Source organism: Aotus nancymaae, unplaced genomic scaffold (assembly GCF_030222135.1).
Source record: "Aotus nancymaae isolate 86718 unplaced genomic scaffold, 86718_ANA_hifiasm-v0.15.2.pri h1tg000029l, whole genome shotgun sequence".
NCBI lineage: Eukaryota > Metazoa > Chordata > Mammalia > Primates > Aotidae > Aotus > Aotus nancymaae.
In genome coordinates, this window is record NW_026988442.1 from 62,540,453 (window position 1) to 62,559,715 (window position 19,263).

General features: G+C 40.3%; 1 protein-coding gene across 1 annotated transcript in view; it reads left to right on the forward strand.

The window, feature by feature from the left end:
- Positions 1-2,062: 2,062 nt before the first annotated feature.
- Positions 2,063-19,263, forward strand: part of LYPD6 (LY6/PLAUR domain containing 6) — a 154,864-nt gene continuing 137,663 nt past the window's right edge. Inside the window, exon 1 of the mRNA XM_012457084.3 lies at positions 2,063-2,106. The gene's annotated coding sequence lies outside the window, so the exon portion shown is untranslated. The remainder of the gene's footprint in view (positions 2,107-19,263) is intronic.

Sequence of the window (19,263 nt, forward strand, 5' to 3'; positions counted from 1 at the left end):
GATAAGATGCGAAGGGAAAAGCAGAGGAAGATTTAATATTTCGCTCTTCCAATGCCTGAGGAGTGTTGTATGTTGGTAGTCAACATATTTTTTTAAGTTTTATGATTAATATTACATATTCTTTTTAAAATACCATAAAGTATAAAGAACAAGAAACCATCCATTTATCCCAACACGCAGAGATAACCACTGCAAAAATTTCACATGCATATCATTCTAGCCTTCTTTTAAAATATACTTCTGAAAAGAAACCCTAAGGGTTCCATCTCTACCAGGAACTCTGATCTCATAAATTGCATTAACATGTTGAACTTCACTTTGAACCTAAATATGAATATTTTCACTAAAGTATGCACTGATTATTTTTTTAATAAAGTGAATAGGTACATGGACAGGAACTGCCAACTGGAAAATAAATGAGTGTCAGCAGTGACACCCAGGACATGCCCTTATTAGCAGATGCTAACCCGCAGAGGTAACCTGCATAGACATGGAGGGACACTTCCAAGTTCAGGTTGATTAATTCATATTCAATTCATTCACCCTGCTGAGCCAGGCAGGAAGACAGCACGGCAGGGCAGCGATCTCCACCTTGAGTGGGCACTAATTATTTTTTGCCTACTTGAACCCTGAGCTTGGGCAAGCCAGTGCACATACACTAAGAAAAACTTTCTGAGGTCTAGCAGCTGCTGATCAAAAATAGGTAATCCCAGGCCCTTCCAAATAGAGGGGCTGGGGAGGGAAGTTTAACAAAAAAAATTAGTAAGAATGTTTTTATGTTGAGATGGATAGATTATTGGGAAGATCGGAGGCAGAGTGATTCAGGGAAGGCCTGAAAAAATGCTCCAGGATTAGAAAATCCAAGCAGAAGGTGGAGGAATCTCAAAGATGGACAAATAGCCACAGCGTGGGCCGCCCTCATGAAGGTAGCCTTGCAGGCCAAGTTCAGGGCAGAGGTGGGGCGGCTGGTTCCGAGATCCCCAGCGTACCCGCGGAGTTCTTCCTCCAGACCTTCCCGGGGACCTTCTCTGGTCACCCCGGTTCCCGCCCTGCCGCCCCCGCGCTGCTCAGAGGAGAGGAGAGTGGGACTATGCCCCACTTCCACTCTGAGGCTCTAGATTGAAACATCCAGAGGGATCAAACCCTATTTACAACAAGGAAGAGTAAAACCAATACGGCCGGAGAGGGCTGCAGGGGCTTTACCTGGGGAAAGGGTTGGGCAGAGGGTGGCAGTATTATGCTCTGGACTTTTTTCCACCAAAACGCATAACTGGATTACCACTTCCTAAGACCTGCCTTCCTGGCTCTTCCCACCGCCTCCATCCTCCGCCTCGCAACCTGGGTATGTTACTGCAAATGTCAAGTGGTCTCCGCCTGCCCTGGGTTCGGAGCTCCACTTGCTCTTCAGCTCCAGCTCCGCGGTCCCGCGGATTTCGCGGGGCTCCGGGCATGGCGGGGAGTGAGATTTGGCCGCGGTCATTTCACACTGCCGGGCCGCCCGCCACGCACGCAGCTGCTGGCCGGGGTGAGGCTGGCGGCGAGGGAGAGGCGCAGGGGGTCGCGCACAAGAAGGAATCGGTGCACCCTGAGCAAACACTGCTGGCTTCGAACGCTCACTGGGAACAGGATTCCCGGGCAGGTCCCAAATCTCTCCAGCTCCGCTCACCCTGAGGGCGGGAGCGCGGTGCCCGGGTGCCCCACCTGCGCGGGGCGGTCGGCTCCCGCGGACCGGAGTTTACAGACTTGGCGCTCAGGCCGATTCTCCCGGAGTTGGGTCGCGCGCGCCGGGCCAATGAGCGCGCCCCGCGGAGGGCTCCGCTCCCCCCGCGCGCGCTGATTGGTCCCGCGGCCCTCGAGGCCAGGCCGGCCGCGGCTGCGGGAGGCGGCCAGTGCCCGGCGCGAGTGGGAGTGGCGCGCGCGCCCCCCACCGCCCCCCGCCTCTCCCCCGCTCCCTCCCCCGCTCCCTCCCCCTCGCTCCCTCCCTGAGCTCCCGGGCTCCGGCCGCGCGCTGGCGGGGCTTCGCATTGCACACTCTGGGGGCGCCGCAGTGTTCGTGGGATGGGGCAGCGGGCTGCAGCTGGCGGCCGGAATCCGCGCGCAGCCCGGGTGAGTAGAGGCGGGCTTCCCGGGAGGGCACAAAAGAACAGGGGGTTGGTGCCAGCGGCCCCGGCTCAGGCGGGGCCTGGCCAAGCCAGGGAGTGCCCTGAGTCGCTGGAACTACCCAGTGCTAGGGCAGCCCCCTGGGGCCAGAGGAACTGGAGTCCCGGCCTCCGGCGTTTTGCTACGAGTGGGCAGAGAGCCCCGCGCGCAGCCTGGACGGGTCCAGAGGGGCGTGTGTGCTCGTGTGTGTTGGGCTGGCGCGCGGAGGGTGGGATGGAAAGGTCAGGAGCTGCCAAGTTCAAGGCTGGAGGAACCTTTCCCAGGAGTAATTCACCACCTTCCCACGGCCCAGTGTGCGTCCACCAGGAACTCCAGCTGGAGGGAGTTGCTAGGCGGTGGACTAGCAGCACCCCACATGTTGCTACGGGGCGGGGGGCGGGGGCGGTGGCTTGGCTGCGCCCACCCGGAGCCTCTGAGGGAGGTGCAGTGCGCTGGGGGTACCTCCCCGCCGCTGCAAGACCACGCTAGGCCTTTCAACGACCCACCCCGAAGACCCGGGGAAGAGACTATCCACCCACAGAGTTGGGACTTGGCATGGGCTTGACTTGGCGACCTGTTTTTCTCTTTGGTAACAGCAGTTCGATTTATTCACATTTGGCTAAGCATTCAGTTACAACCTAAAGCTCGCTATCTGACGGTCTGACTCACTCTGACCCCCACCATAACCTCACCATTTCTGCCCTCCTCCAATCCCCTTCCCTGCCCCATTATCTACTCTGCTCCTCACTGCAGGGTTCAAAACTTGGTGTTTGAGCATGATTGCCTTCGGTGTGGTCCTTGGCATTTTCAAGCGTCATAATCACGTCCCATTTCCTAGAGGACTCCAAAGACTTGTTATCATGGAGTGGGGGGAGAGAATTGGAGGGGCTGGAAGAGGGTCTTTGGTAGTGACTTACTGGAAGAACAGCATTGACCTCCCAGAGCATATGACAAAAAGAATGTTAAGCTTCTCTCTCCAGTAACCTACCCAAGGTGTGACCTCCAAAATTCAATTTTCTTTGTGGGAGGCAAGGGAGTTTATATTCTCCAGGGAGAAGCTTATTTCTTGTTAAATTGACTTGCGGTGACATACACTCTGTTCTGCTCTGCTCTGGCCAGCCATTGCAGATGCCATGATATTATTAGAGCAATTCCCTTAAAGCCATTACATTTTCTTTCGAATGAGAGGAACTAGAGCTAGCTGTTTAAAATTTTGGATCTGCACTTTATTTCTCTAGAAGACATTAATGGTTACTGTATATGTGCTCACGTGCACCAAGTTTGCAAAAGATATTTGTGCAATCGTCCATGAAATGGTTTAATGCACATTTATGTTAAACCCATCTAAATGTAAAACATCTATCTGTTTTCAATTTTAGTTTCCACCTCGACCAAAGGCACCAGACTGAAACAGGACTTAAAAGAGGCTTCCTTGTTTAAACAAAGGTTTCTAGAACTCTAGTCCTGAGAGCACACAGTAAGCTTTCTGAGCTTGTAGGCACACAAAGCTTGTTAAAAATTGTGAATTGGTTCCTTGGGTTAAAAATAATGGAAATGCTTCCAGACCAAAGAAGACATACAATTCGTGAGGCTACACTCTGAAGCTATTGACAGTCTTCATAAGGTGAACGTTTATAATACATAATGCATAAATGGGGCTGATTATAGGCAAATAATATCAAGTAAATAAACATACCATGTGTTGTATCATACTGGGTAGTTTATATGGCACATTGAAATCTACTATTAAAGTGTCTGAGGAAATCATATCTTTATCATCCCCATTTCACAGGTGAAGCAACTGAGGCTTTCAAAGATTGACTTTTCCAAGGTCAATAGCAGAGTTCAAAGTCAAGTGTTTTTCAAATTCTTTCCTTCCTCACTTCTTCCCTTCCTTCCTTCCTTTTTGGTGTTTACCTACTTATTTGTTGTTTACCTACTTCTGATTTCTGCACCTCTTTTTACTGTTCAACCCATAGCTTGAGGGACCATTATGAACCATGCCCAAAAGGCTTTGCTCTTTGCTAAATATCACTTAGTTCTTACTAAGGTGAGTGCTGATAAAGATTTAAGGTGAAAGTTAAGAATGGTTTTAAAGAACTACCCTTTTCAAAGAGATACATTATTTTTGCTAATGAGTTGTTAAAGGTACACATAATCAAAACCCTAAAAGATGATGTCCTAATGGTAGTGTTTCAGAAAAGCCAAGTAACAGTAAGAGAGATGTGTGAGAAATATGTAAGTCTCCTATTTTATAAACACACTCCTCATAAGCTCTGTAGACAATTAACAAGGGAAATAATACATGACTATCTCATTAGTGCTATTCTTATTTTTAAAAGAACTGACAAAACAGATGACTTAAATAAATTCAGAACTACTCTGGAAACAAAAAAAGCACCCACTTATCCAAAGTCCTGAAATCCTCATTGACTAGTGTACAAATGTAGCAGAAGACATTGGTTAAAGAGAAATCATATTTTTACTTGCAAAGCTAGGAATAAGAAGTGTACAGAATCTGCCTATTGATTATTTTTAAGGGCTCATCATTTGCAAATCTTTTCTTGGAAAATGATTGCTTACAATATTTACTTGTGTCATTGCATAGTATTTATTAATGGGATTAATTTCATTTGCAATAATGTGATTAAGTGTCAAGCTTACTAGTAATAAGTCTTGGTTAAGTATATGGGCTTTGGATTCAAGTGTTGTCTTACATATACTAACTGTGGGACTTCAAAAAATGATTGAACTTCTCTGCGCTTTAATTTTCTTATGTGTAAAGCATGAATAATGTACCTACCTCATGCAGTTTTTAAAATGTATTCATGCAGCAAATATTTAGTGATTGCCTAGTATGTACCTGCTCTGCTCTAGATGCTAGGGATACATGTGCAAACTCCTTGCCAATGAAGTTTACCGTCTGGTGCCTGACATCTAATGACACAATGCATTTAAAATGCTTAGAATGGGGTCTGACACCTACCAAATGCTCCATTGTTGTTAGCTGTTGGTATCATACATTCTTTCAGGAAATGTTTAGAGTGCTTAACAGATGTAACACAGATTGCACCATGTAATGATGAATGATATGCATTTCAATTCAATTAAGTATTCTAATAGAAGAGGGGACTACAAAGAAAGACATCAAGAGTATAATCAGTCTCTAAAAGGGAATTCAGTGCTGATATGTTAAAGAAGAAATGAAAAGAAATACTTAATTTACCCATAAGAAAGTGGGGAGCATATGAAATACCTTATGGGAACCCAAATGTTGCTAAGAAAAACAATTCTTGTACCCAAGCTCTGTAAAACACTAAACACATAAGGAAAACACATAGGGAAAGTAAAGAAAAGAAATTCAAGAAAGCTTACTTGCATACATGTAATAAATAAGGAAAATTTGAAGGATCAGTTTATTAAATTGACCTCATGAAGGGTGACAGATCCCAGGCATACTAGAAATGCGGTAGCCAAAAGTGAATTTGTTAAGAAAAAAAAATCCTTGCAATGGATTTCCAAAATAATAATGAAAGTCTCTTAAATACTGTGCAATAAAGGTTGTGGAACTACTTGGCTTTCATCATACCAAACATGGACTGGGAGATAAAAAGAGATAAAACAGAATGTAAATGAATTCTTTGCTTCTGTTTTTGCTGAGTAATATTCCTACAACCAGGCTTTTTCAAGGAATACACACATTGGAGGTAATAGATCAAGAAGTGGCAAGTGCTGAGGATATTCCAGACCTAATCAGCAGACTAGTTACAGATAAATCACCAAGACTAGATGGCCTTCACCTAAAATATATTGAAGAAGCTTGGTGTGTAAGTGATAGCAATCTGGGGTATTTCTGGGGCATTGACTGGTGTCCTTGGGGTATCCAGTCAGGTGAAGGGTTTCTGGAAGGACTGGGGGCCTAGAAACCAGACCCTTGCCCCTGTGGACAACTGGGAGATGGATATTCAAAGTAAACACAGATTACAGCAAGTAACGATTTTTTTTTCTGAAGAAAAGGGGGATTGACATATTAGAGTTAAAGAAGGAAAATACAGTCACATACCTCATAACAATGTTTGAGTCAAGAATGCACTGCTTATATGATGGTGGTCCCATATGAGTATAATGGAGCTGAAAAATTCCTATCACTTAGTGACATCTTAGCCGTGGTGATGTCATAGCACAATGCATTACTCACCTGTGGTAATGCTTATGTAAACACACTTACTGTGTTACCAGTCTTATAAGAGTATAGCACATATAATTATGTACAGTACAAAATACTTGAGAATATTAAACACCTATGTTACTGTTTTATGTATTTGCTGTTAATATGCAATTCATCATTATCTTACAGATTATTCCTACTTACATTTAAAAAATAAAGCACTAACTGTAAACAGCGTCAGGCAGGTCCTTCAGGAAATATTCCAGAAGAAGGCATTGTTATCATAGGAGATGTCAGCTCCATACGTGTTATTGCCTGTGAAGCCCTTCCAGTGGGACAAGGTGTGGAGGTGGAAGGCAGTGATATGGATGATCCTGACCCTAAGGAGGCCCAGGCCAATGTGTGCGTTTATATCTTAGTTTTTAACAAAAAAGTTTAAAACATGTTTTTATTTAGTAGAAAAAAGCTTACAGAATAAGGATTTGAGGAAAATATTTTCATACAATGTGTTTGTGTTTTAAGCTAAGTGTGATTACAAAGGAACCAAAAAGTTAAAACATATAAACCTTTGTAAAATAAAAAAGTTACAGTAAACTAAGGTTAATTTAACATTGAAGAAAAAAAAAATTTAAATAAATCTAGGGTAGCCTAAGCATAGTATTTATAAAATCTGTAGCGGTCTACAGTAATGTCCTCAGCCTTCACATTCACTTGCCACTCACTCACTCCCCACTCACTCACCCAGAGCAACTTACAGTCCTGCAAGCTCTATTCATGGTAAGTGCCCTATATAGGTAAATCTTTTTTCTTTTATACCATATTTTTATGGTACCTTTTCTATGTTTAGATATACAAATACTTACTTTTGTGTTACGGTTGCCTATAGTATTTAGTACGGTAACATACTGCACAGGTTTGTAGCCTAGGAACAAAGGCTATACCGTATGACTCAGGTGTGTAGTAAGCTGTACATCTAGGCTTGTGTAAATACACTCTGTGATGTTCACACAGTGACAGAATCACCTAATGATGGCTTTCTCAGAACATATCCCCATTGTTAAGTGATACATGACTGTATGTTTGTTGCTAAAGTGTAGCAGAAAATGTATTTTAGTGTTTCAAAAAGCCTAACTAGGTTTCTGATTCCAGTTCTCTCCTCATTCATGACCTTTTGTTATGAATGGGAAATTGGCTAAGGAAACAAGGAACAAAAAATGGAGATCCATAGGTATGTCTCTGAATGGACAGATAGCCTCCTCCAGGAAGTAGATTGGGGATGGTCTAATTTGACACTTTTATAAATGCTTATGGGTGATATGCAGTTCTTGTGGTAAGTAAAAACCAAGCTGCTAAAGTTGAGCTATAGAAATAACTTAAAAGACAATCTAAATAGGAAGAAAAATAATAGAAGATTAAAGTCAAAATGGAAGATTGAAGATAAGTGTACTTGGAAAAAGCAATTCCAAGAACATTTATAGGAGATAGTTTTAAATTCTGTTCCTATCAGCAGAAAACATAACTGGCTAATAGTCTCTCAGCTCTCTAAAATAACATGTGTCCACCAAGTTAAAGTCAATATTAGAAAAAGGGTGGGATATAAAACTCTGTATTAATGTGATGCTATTTTTTAAATATAGATGGTTGAATAAGTTTATATAAATAAATCATCTCTATTTGTTCACTTATCTATGTGTAAAGAAATACATCAAAATATTAACAGTGGCTATCTCTAAGTATTATGGGATTGGAAGTGATTTTTATTATCTTCTTTTACCTGTGTTCTCCACATTTTCTACATTAAACACATATTGTTCTTATAAGAAAAAACATTATGAAAATGAGATTCAGTATTACAACCTCAGGTTTCATGTAGTCTTAATATAAAGAAGGGCTCATTTGATTATCATTTCTATGTCTTCTGAAAATAGGTAGTTGAAAATTTTGCCTTTTTCTCCCCCTCTGAAATCCCCCTGTAAAAAGGGCAGATTTTTGAAATAACTTTTTTTTTTTGTACTTGGTGTTATGAAAAAATGTGGTTGAAGATTAACACCTGTGCTTTTTAAAACAGAACTAGGAAATGTAAAAAGATACTATTTTTGCCATAACTATTAGGATACAAAGAACCAAGTTGTAGAAGCATTGCTGATTCCTTTCTAGACTATAAGTGCCATGAGGGCAGGCACCAAATCTGTTTCTTTTCTTTCTATGTAGTGCTTGCCTTGGAGTGTAGCACAGAAGACTCTACCAGTAAATACTTTTCAATGTTTTGAATTGAGTGAAAGGATTGAAAGCTCTGATAGGCTTATAGAAATTTGAAATAAGAAGAGTTCTCAGGGCCCATTGCATCCTCTGAGGTCATATGATTCACTCAATTCTTAGTGTAATCATGCTGTTTAAGTTATCCTGGCAGCCTTTGTATCATATGACCCCTGGGCCACAAAAGTGGTTTGTGCTGGTCATCTGGGATCCTCTGGCTTATTCTTGAGTTTTGATCCAGCTCCTGCCACTTGCATCCATCTCTCATTTCAGTTTGTTTTGTGTTTTGGGGCTGGTGTTTTGTTTCTTACCTTGGCTCTGGATTTTATCTCTCTTTCAGGCTTTGGGTTCATCATCATTTTCTCCCACTGTGGACACCAGTATATATGATCCCAGTTAGCTCTGACCCCCTTTTAAAAAACCTTTTATTTTAGGTTCAGGGGTACATACACAGGTTTGTTATGTGGGCAAATTGCATGTCACAGGGGTTTGGGGTACAGATTATTTCCTCACGCAGGTAATAGGCATAATACCCAATAGGTAATTTTTCATTCCTTACACTCCTCCCACCCTTTACCCTGAAGTAGGCCCCAGTGTTTGTTGTTCCCTTCTTTGTGCCCATGTGTTCTCAATGTTTAGCTCCCACTTATAGGTAAGAGCATGTGGTATTAGGTTTTCTGTTCTTGGATTAGTTCACTTAGGATAATGGTCTCCAGCTTCATCCATGTTGCTGCAAAGTATGTGATCTCATTCTTTTTTATGGCTGCATAGTATTCCATGGTGTATATGTACCACATTTTAAAAATCCAGTTTACTGTCCATTTATGTTGATTCCATGTCTTTGCTATTATGGTTAGTGTTGCAATGAACATACACATTCACGTGTCTGTATGTAGAACAATTTGTATTCCTTTGAGTATATACCCAGTAATGAGATTGCTGGGTCAAGTGGTAATTCTGTTTTAAACTCTTTGACAAATTGCCAAACTGCTTTTTACAATGGCTGATCTAATTTACAATCCCACCAGCAGTATATAAGAGTTCTCTTTTCTCTGCAACAATGTCAGCATCTTTTATTTTTTGACTGGCCCTTCTTGATAAGCTAGAATCTTTTAAAGACTAGTTTATACCATAAACTATTAAATAATAATGATTGAATATTACTGTGGTCTGAATATTGGCATACCCCCAAAATTCTGTGTTGGAACCTAATCCCCAATGTAATAGTGTTAAGAGGTGGGCCCTTTTGGACAGAGCCCTTATGAGTGGGATTAATGCCTTTATAAAAAAGGTTGAAAGGAGCTCCCTTGTCTCTTCTGCCATGTGAGGAAACAGCAACAAGGTGCCAACCATGAGGCAGAGAATGAGCCCTCACCAGACATCAGATCTGCTGGCATTGTGATCTTGGATTGTGAGCGTTAAATTCTGTTATTTATAAATTACCCAGGCTACGGTGTTGTATTATAGCAGCCGGATAGACTAAGACAAATATTAACACCTGATCCCCAGAAGGGATCTAGGGGTCATTGTAGATTGTTCTCCAATATTAACTTAATAAGGCACTGTAGTTAAATTATTCAGTAATATCCCTGGTATTGTGAGAAGGAGTCTTAGCAGAAGAACAGAAAATTTTATCTTGTTCTTACGTAAAGTCTGGTATATATGTTACAGCATGCAACCCTATTGTCATTTTCAAGAATGACAGATAGGGAAGAATAAGATAAGGGTAATAACATGGTTAAGTCAGTGCCCAGTATTTTGAGTGAGGGCTTGGGGGAAGTAACTATTTCTCTGATGACAGAATGTAAAGAGAAGAACTCTGGCTAGGAAGATAAAGGCTCAAGGGATAGGACCCTTGTGTATGCATTATGAAGACCACTGCCTACTAGACATTCTTTTTTAATCTGACTCCAAGACTAAATAGACCAACCCATAGGCTACCTATAACCAGAAGGCCATAGGACAGAAACTCCTGGTTGCCATCAGGTGCTTCTCTTTGAGGGAGTTCTTGAAACAGTCCACAGCTCAGGTGTGAAGAGATGAGATCAATATTGGACAGGTGTTGGAGCCATCCTGGCTTAGAAGCCTCATTCCCCTAGGAGCTAATATCTCTTGTAACTCCAAAGACAAAACTTCCAGGGTCTCATAGGGAATGTGCCCAGTTTCCAGAATCTTGGCCCCCAGGGAAGCCCCAAGCATGATGTACCATCAGCTAATTTTAGTTTTCTCCCAGTCTACCAATTATAGTCATAGCTGTAACTTGTTACTATGACGTTTTTACCCTTATCAGGTTGCAACAATAAAACAGCTAGACAGATACCGGAAGTCTAGTTTTCATGCACAGTTACAAGTAGAGTGAATTTGGATTATTTTTCACAAAAATTAAAAACTAGAACTAGAACACATCTGTTGATATCTGAAAACAAGGGATTTTAGACAGAAAGCAATAAGGTCAGACAATGTAATACCCCTGCCTCCTGTTCTGCATTCCCACCTGCTCATCCTTATTCTCTGGACAAGAGGATGCAGAGTAAAATGAAAAATAGGTTCAAAAGTGTTTAGGTGTATGCATGAGTAATTACCATATAAGGGATTGTTAGGCAAAATGAATGTTACTGGGTGTAAAATCTTCATCTTTTGCTAGACTTTTTATTGAATTCTTTTAATTCAGATTTCTGATCACCTACCCGAATGAATTCGCAAAAACTGTTGCCACAGTTGTAACTGGTTCTCGGTCATAGACCTAGGAATCATAAACCCAGGATTGTCCTATTTCTACCTTTTTTTTTTTTTTGAAATCATTATTGCTACTTGAACTATCAAAATAAGTACATTTAAGCATTCCAGATGATTAACAATGCAGTTAGGATTTTGGGTGAATATTTTCAAAAAATATTTAATATTTTTATGCCCTAAAAAAGCAGGAAGAATAAAGGTTATTTTAAGCACAATTTTTAGTACCACATAGTATAACGTATTAGCCCAAATGTCCACATTACTTAAGTTTCTATCAAGACATCTAGAAATACTAGTTCTTTTATGCTGTTACAGAACTTTAGATAATGTATACATTTACTTGCACTTACAGTAACAGCATTTATTACCCTCTACTTTTACTTGCATGGTTTTTCATACACAAGACTCTACCTGCTTGTGAGAGATTATGTTAATTTTCCACTGGCAGAGAGGCAATGTAGAGGGAAGGCTGGAGGTCTGGGCTCTCCTGTTGTGTAATTCTGCCTCGACTAGTTGCTACCTGTGTGACCTTGGGCAAGTTATTTAGTTTCCTCCAGTTTAACTGGCTATACCATTAACTAGCTGGCTGACCTTTAGCCAGTTGGTCACCCACTGTCTGTGCATCATTTGCTTCAACTATAAACATCAAGAGGCTGCACTAATTAAATTCCCAGATGAGTAGGGACCAACATATATTTTTTGACATTTAAAACTACCCATTAATGCTGATTAATAAAATTGCTTTGATTAACTGAAAGTGTGGTATAATATTGGTATTTAGACTAAAATAAACATTCTAGAATTCTTGGCTTCTAAGAACGTGAGACCTCTAATAAATAATTTAAAAGATGTAGCACATCCCTGCCTGCAGAATATGTTTTCTTTCTATATAGATCTTCACTGTTCTTTGACTTTCCATGCGAAATACATTTAATTTCTTAGAAATTTTCAATCTTGGAGAAAAAAATTCAAGTGTTCTAAAAATATTGCCACTTAAAAATACTGGCTTCAATAAAAGTAATATTCTGTGTTTATATAGTGGCTTTTCATGGAAGATCAAAGGAATGGTATTATAAGTACATGGTTATTCTTTTATGTATAACTTCATAGGAGAATTTTCTTTTATTGAGTTCTTTTAATTCAGAGTCCCGATCACCTAACTGAGTGAATTCACAAAAACTTCTGCAGCAGTTGCGACGTGTTCTCAGTCAGGTGCGTCCTTGGTCGGGGTGTCCTTCCATCCATTATTCTCCAATTGACAATGCTTTCATCCTTCAAAGCCTAGTTCAATGCAGCTTCCCCAAAGATACCCTTTCTCCTGATTCCCTCATCAGTGTAAATTTTGCTCTTTTATGTATACCTGTATTTTGTACTGACATATTCTTTGTTACATTCTATACACTCTTTTTTGTTACATGTATTTCTAGTCTTATTTCTCATGGATGCCAGCATGAACATATTGTTTTGCATAGAGTAAGCCCTCAATGTGCTGAATAGAATAATACCTTTCATAGAGAAAAGCTGTAAAGATCTGAGGGGAATCACAAAGGATTGCATCTTAGACTGTTTGTACTACTATAACAAAAAACCTGGGAGTGGGAAATTTATATAAAACAAAAATTTATTTTTCACATTTCTGAGGCTGGGAAGTCCAAGATCAAGGCACCATCTGGTGATGGCATAGTCTCTCTGCTTCTAAGATGGCACCTTGTTGCTGTGTCCTCACATAGGGGAAGGCAGAAGAGCAAGTGAGTTAAGGCCATGTGAAGAAGCCTCTTCTATAAGGGCCTTACTCCCATTTGTGAAGAAGGAGCCCTCATGCATAACTACCTCTTGAAAGTCCCATCTCTTAATAGTATCACATTGACCACACCTGAATTTTGGAGGAGTCACAAACCATAGCAGATTGGTTTAGATGAAAGGGATAGATTTTACATTATGTGACAAACTGTCACCTAATTTTGGTCCCTGGATGTCCAGGAAGAACAAATGAATTCCACAAGCTGTACACATTCTTCTTAGAGACTCTACCCTGCCACTGTGTCTTTGGAATACCCTTTAGGTATTGAGGGTATTCACAAAACAGACTCTAAGCCCTGAGTTTCCCATGACCTAGGACTTTGGAAAGTTAGGTATGACATTTTTGCCTTTACCCTGGCAAGGGCACAAAGCCATTTATGAAGGATCTGCCTCCACAACCCAAATACCAGGCCCCATCTTTAACACTTGGAATTAAATTTCAACATGAGATTTGGACAGGAAACAACACCCAAACCATATCAGTAAGAAATTGCAATTTTTTTAAATCAGAAAAGTTCGAGGAAGAAAATAATCATTCCCCATTTCATCACACGTATTTAATTATTCATCTGTAATTTCTTTATTACTTTAATGATATTCTTTCTCTCTAGGTCATGTGGTGTCTACCTAGTTATGCATATAGCATATGTTTAATGTGTTTGAGCCTTATCTTAATAGGGTAAACCAGAAGACAATATAGCAAACATACTATGTATAAAGATGTACAATGTTCATCTATGCTACTGAAAAACTCTTTCATCAATGGTCTCCCATACAGCATTGTGGAAGGGAAAAATGTGCATAGTTAGGGCTGGTGCTTTTTAAACAGAGAAATAGACAAGGCCGTATCTGTTTAATCTCTAATGGCCAATGTTCTTTCTGTTCATTGCCATAGATTAGAATCACAGACAACTGGCTTAAAATGTTGTTTTAAGGAGCACCAGGTGAGAAGTGGCTACATCAGCATCACCTCCCCACAATCCTGATAAACAACTCAGGGTTCAACTCTTCCTTTTCCCAGTGTTGTTATTCTTTGGTAAAGGTGAACCAGGCAAGCAAAAATCAACATGGTACAAAAAAATTTTTTCTAACCAAAGCTATTTGGTGGCTCAACTTCCTGAATGAAGAGCACTGCATTTCATAGACTAGAATAGCATTATAAAGACAGGTACTGGCTACAGTGGTACTTTCTTCTCAATTGGGAACTATATAGGAGAGTTCTTTGCTAGAGGAGTCAGTTTTCAGCTAGGACATGCAAATTCAAGAAAGGTACAGTGCTGTAGTGTCTATAAGACATCTTGTAGACAAGAGAGCAAATTCATTTCCTATAGCTTCTGGGCAGTTCTGGCATTGCACGTGGGTTTCAGATCTCAGCTGGAAAAGCACTGCATGGAATAAGATTGAACATGGAAAATGGAAAGGAAGAGTGGGCAGAGAAGAAGGAGCTAAATAGGACTTTTAGTAAAGATAGCATCATCTACTTCATAATTGTTTTTTAAAAAGCTTTTTGATCCTATATGATTCCTGTCCTATCAGAGAAATCCCTAAAATAAACAAAGAAATTTGAGAAGGACAAACATCCATCTGCCTTAAATTATCACCCAGATTTCTGCCACTCCCACCTTCAAAGTCACGCCTTTGGCAAGTCATTGATTCAGCTTTAGAAGATCACTGTTAAAAGGCTTCCCTGAGGGGAAAAACATGCTCATTAATGAATGAATCTAAGCTTTGAGTAGGCAAGTGAAAGTTCGGGCAATATGAGTCCAAGCAAGGCGACTGAGATGAGGAAATATAGGAGGTAACTTTTTCCTTGTAAGGTGTGGGTGGAAAGGAAAGATGTTGAGATCTTTACTTGTTTCCCACTTTTATCTAAACTCTCATCATGCTGTTTGCTGAATTGTCAACCACCAATTAGTGGTAGGATTTTGGCCAAGCCAGTTAACTTCTTTGAACCTCAGTTTCCTCAAAATGATTGCGTAAGATCAGCACTTCCGAAGGAGGATCTGTAAGGAGAAACACTGGTTCTGTGGGACGTTGCAGGAAGAAAACACAGTGGATTGAGAAACAATGGATTAAAAATGTTTTTGTTTTTTGAGTTGCAGGACTTTTAGAACCTTTAGTAGCTGAACGTTCACTCTAAATATCTGAAAGAAGGTATAGCATATAATATTCAGTGACTCACAGACCTATTTGACAGTAATACTCATTTTGAGGGTTCATCTTGAGGGTCAGTGTTTTCTGTGACACAAAATATTGGAATATCTGGTGTCTTATGCCCTTCTGGGTTTTAAATTTTGTGAATGTACAATTAGTTTGTCTCTTTTCCTACTTCTTTCTTAGCCAGCCTCCTTGCCTCTTATCTAGAACAGTTTTTGTGTTATGTGTAAACCATTTGATCTAAAATGTACTCTGTTAGAAAATGTCTGCATCTACTTTAAGAGAGGTGGATGTTGAGATAGTGCAAACTTGCAAGCTATGCACTTTCCCTTTTATTTTTATATTTTAGACTACATTAAGTCAAAGGCAGTCAAAAACCAAACAATAAATTCCCCACATGCTGTACACCCTCCCCAATCTCCTAACAAAAATATCAAAACGTTTATACTAATAGAGGGGACAATATTTCAGAAAAGAACAATTTATAAAAGACCCAGATTTTATTCTGACAGAGGCATTTCTGAGCAAAGCAGGGCAATTAATCATAGAGCTGTAACATAAAGCTGAAAAGATGAATACTGAATATATAGAAAATGTGCACTATTCTTCCCTTCATCTTTAGGATTACAAAAGATGTTTATTACCCCCTGCCTCGCCAACACCAGTCTTGGATTTTTTATTTGGCTGCACCAGATTCACCCTTGATTTGATGAGGAGCTGGTAAAAGCTGAGGTGCTTTGTGGGAGCAGGTGAGGGAATGGAGGAAGGTATAGATATCCAAGATGTAGCATGGCTGTGTCTGAATTAGACCTCCTCCTACAGAAATAGCTCCTCTTCCAGAGGTTTTTTTTAAGGTGAGGGAATACAGGGTGGTCATCTGTAATCTCTTGGGTCAGCAATAGAGAGTAAGAAGCAAGCATATAGTATCTTGTGCCCGTGGTCCATCGACTTGGCAGGCTGAGACAGGAGTATGGCTTGAGCCCAGGAGTTTGGGGCTGTAGTGTGCTGTGATTGCACCCATAAATAGTCACTGCATTCTATCCTGAGCAACACAGTGAGACTCCATCTCTTAAAAAATAAAAATAAAGGCTGGGTGTGGTGGCTCACGCCTGTAATCCCAGCACTTTAGGAGACCCAGGTGGGCAGATCACGAGGTCAAGCGATCGAGACCATCCTGGCCAACAAGGTGAAACCCTGTCTCTACTAAAAATACAAAAATTAGCCAGGCGCTTAGCACGCACCTCTGGTCTCAGCTACTCGGGAGGCTGAGGCGGAAGAATCGCTTGAACCCAGGAGGCGAAGGTTGCAGTGAGCCGGGATTGTGCCACTGCACTCCAACCTGGCGACAGAGCAAGACTCAGTCTCAAATAAATAAATAAATAAATAAAAATAAAGAGTAAGGATTCTCACTGAGACACCCTCCACCCCACCTCTGAAAAAAGAATGAATAAGTAAAGAGTAAGGGTTCACACTATTTTTCATATACTTATTGTTGCATGTCATGAATTCTCTGAAATTAGAGTAGTCCGAATATCTACAGGTAACCTACAGGTAATCTACAGCAGATATCCTACAGCGGGCTGTGGGTTTCATTTGATTGTCTATTGTCTACCCTTAATTAAAATTTTTAGGAATATTTGTCATATTTTCTGTTATTTTAATTCAAGTTTATTTCTGATGAAACATTAGTATTCCTATTTGGTTTTCCTTGTCTTGTCTAAAAAATTGGAGTTGGTTATGTACATTTAATTATGTATATTTTAAAACTCCAAATTGCATTTTGAAATTTGACAATTGATAACTATATTTTCCTCAAATGATAAAAGATATATTAATAATATTAGCTCTGCTCTGAGGTCTCGTAGGTCCTCTGCCTCCTTGAGTTGCCTTAGAGAGGCTTCCAAGCTGCACTGTGCTCCAGTTTTTGAATTCAACTCTTCTATTTTTAGAGACCACCATTTCTATTCTCCTAAATATATAATCAATGCCTTAGTTTACTCGTCTTGAGCCCTGGCAGAGAATAGATGCCCAGTATATATTTGATGAGCAGACTCTCCCTACTTGATCAATGTTTCTTGAATAAATGAATAAATTGTTAATGAACAGTGCTTATTATAATTGTTACCACTTTCATTCCAGTAATGTAGCCACTGCCTGGCATTTAACACTATTTTTAAAAAAACCGTTAAAAATAAATTTTGTGTAACTCACAAGCTTGATGCTAATTAGTATTTAATGTTTGTTTTTCTATTTAAAATAATGCATAGATAAAATAATTGTACATAAAAGTTTTTATACAGATTTCACAAAGCCGAACACGTATCTGTGCAATTGGTTCTATACTGCAGCAGCTCAATGAACTTGGAAGAGAACTGAGTCCTCTCACGTAGGACTGAGTTACTCTTTATGGGACTGAACATAAGTGCCATAAAACCTCTTGGTAGGGTTTGTTTTGGCATGTTACAGCATTTCCCCTCGGGAATGCTCAAACATTTTATGGATGGAGGATTTCCATAAAATCTTCCACATAACCTTCAAGTCATCTTATGTGAAAAAGAACTTAGTTTGCATTTGGTCTGTACATAATTGTTGATGTTTTATAGGTAACACTCTGGATGTGTAGAAAGATTGAGGCTTTCCAGCCGTTTCTCAGACTTACTGATTAGTAAGTCTCTGTTATTAAAAACTGGATGTTTTTCTCACAGCTCTGGAGGCTGGACAGTCAGGGGTCAAGGTGACAACACTTCTGGTGTCTGGTGAGAGTCCCCTTCCTGACTTTCAGATGGCTGCCTTCTTACTGTATTATTTTTAGTTTTTTTATTGCATTTTAGGTTTTGTAGTACATGTGAAGAACATGCAAGATTGTTGCATAGGTACACACATGGCAGTGTGATTTGCTGCCTTCCTCCCCTTCACCTATTTCTGGCATTTCTCCCCATGTTCTCTCTCCCCAACTCCCCACCCCACACTGTCCCTCCCCTATTTCCCCCAACAGACCCCAGTGTGTGATGTTTCCCCCCTGTGTTCATGTGTTCTCGTTGTTCAACACCCACCTATGAGTGAGAACATACAGTGTTTGATTTTCTGTTCTTGTGTCAGTTTGCTGAGAACGATGGTTTCCAGTTTCATCCATGTCCCTACAAAGGACATGAACTCACCTTTTTTGATGGCTGCATAATATTCCATGGTGTATATGTGCCACATTTTCCCTGTGCAGTCTATCATCGATGGGCATTTGGGTTGGTTCCAGGTCTTTGCTATTGTAAACAGTGCTGCAATGAACATTCGTGTGCATGTGTCCTTATAGTAGAACGATTTATAATCCTTTGGGTATATACCCAGTAATGGGATTGCTGGGTCAAATGGAATTTCTATTTCTAGGTCCTTGAGGAATCGCCACACTGTCTTCCACAATGGTTGAACTAATTTACACTCCCACCAACAGTGTAAAAGTGTTCCTATTTCTCCACATCCTCTCCAGCATCTGTTGTCTCCAGATTTTTTAATGATCGCCATTCTAACTGGTGTGAGATGGTATCTCAATGTGGTTTTGATTTGCATTTCTCTAATGACCAGTGATGATGAGCATTTTTTCATATGTTTGTTGGCCTCATGTATGTCTTCTTTTGTAAAGTGTCTGTTCATATCCTTCGCCCAGTTTTGAATAGGCCTGTTTTTTTTTTTTTTTTTTTTTTTTTGTAAATCTGTTTTAGTTCTTTGTAAATTCTGGATATCAGCCCTTTGTCAGATGGGTAGACTGCAAAAATTTTTTCCCATTCTGTTGATTGCCAATTCACTCTAATGACTGTTTCTTTTGCCGTGCAGAAGCCGTGGAGTTTGATTAGGTCCCATTTGTCTATTTTGGCTTTTGTTGCCAATGCTTTTGGTGTTTTGGCCATGAAGTCCTTGCCTATGCCTATGTCCTGAATGGTTTTGCCTAGATTTTCTTCTAGGGTTTTTATGGTGTTAGGTCTTATGTTTAAGTCTTTAATCAATGTGGAATTAAT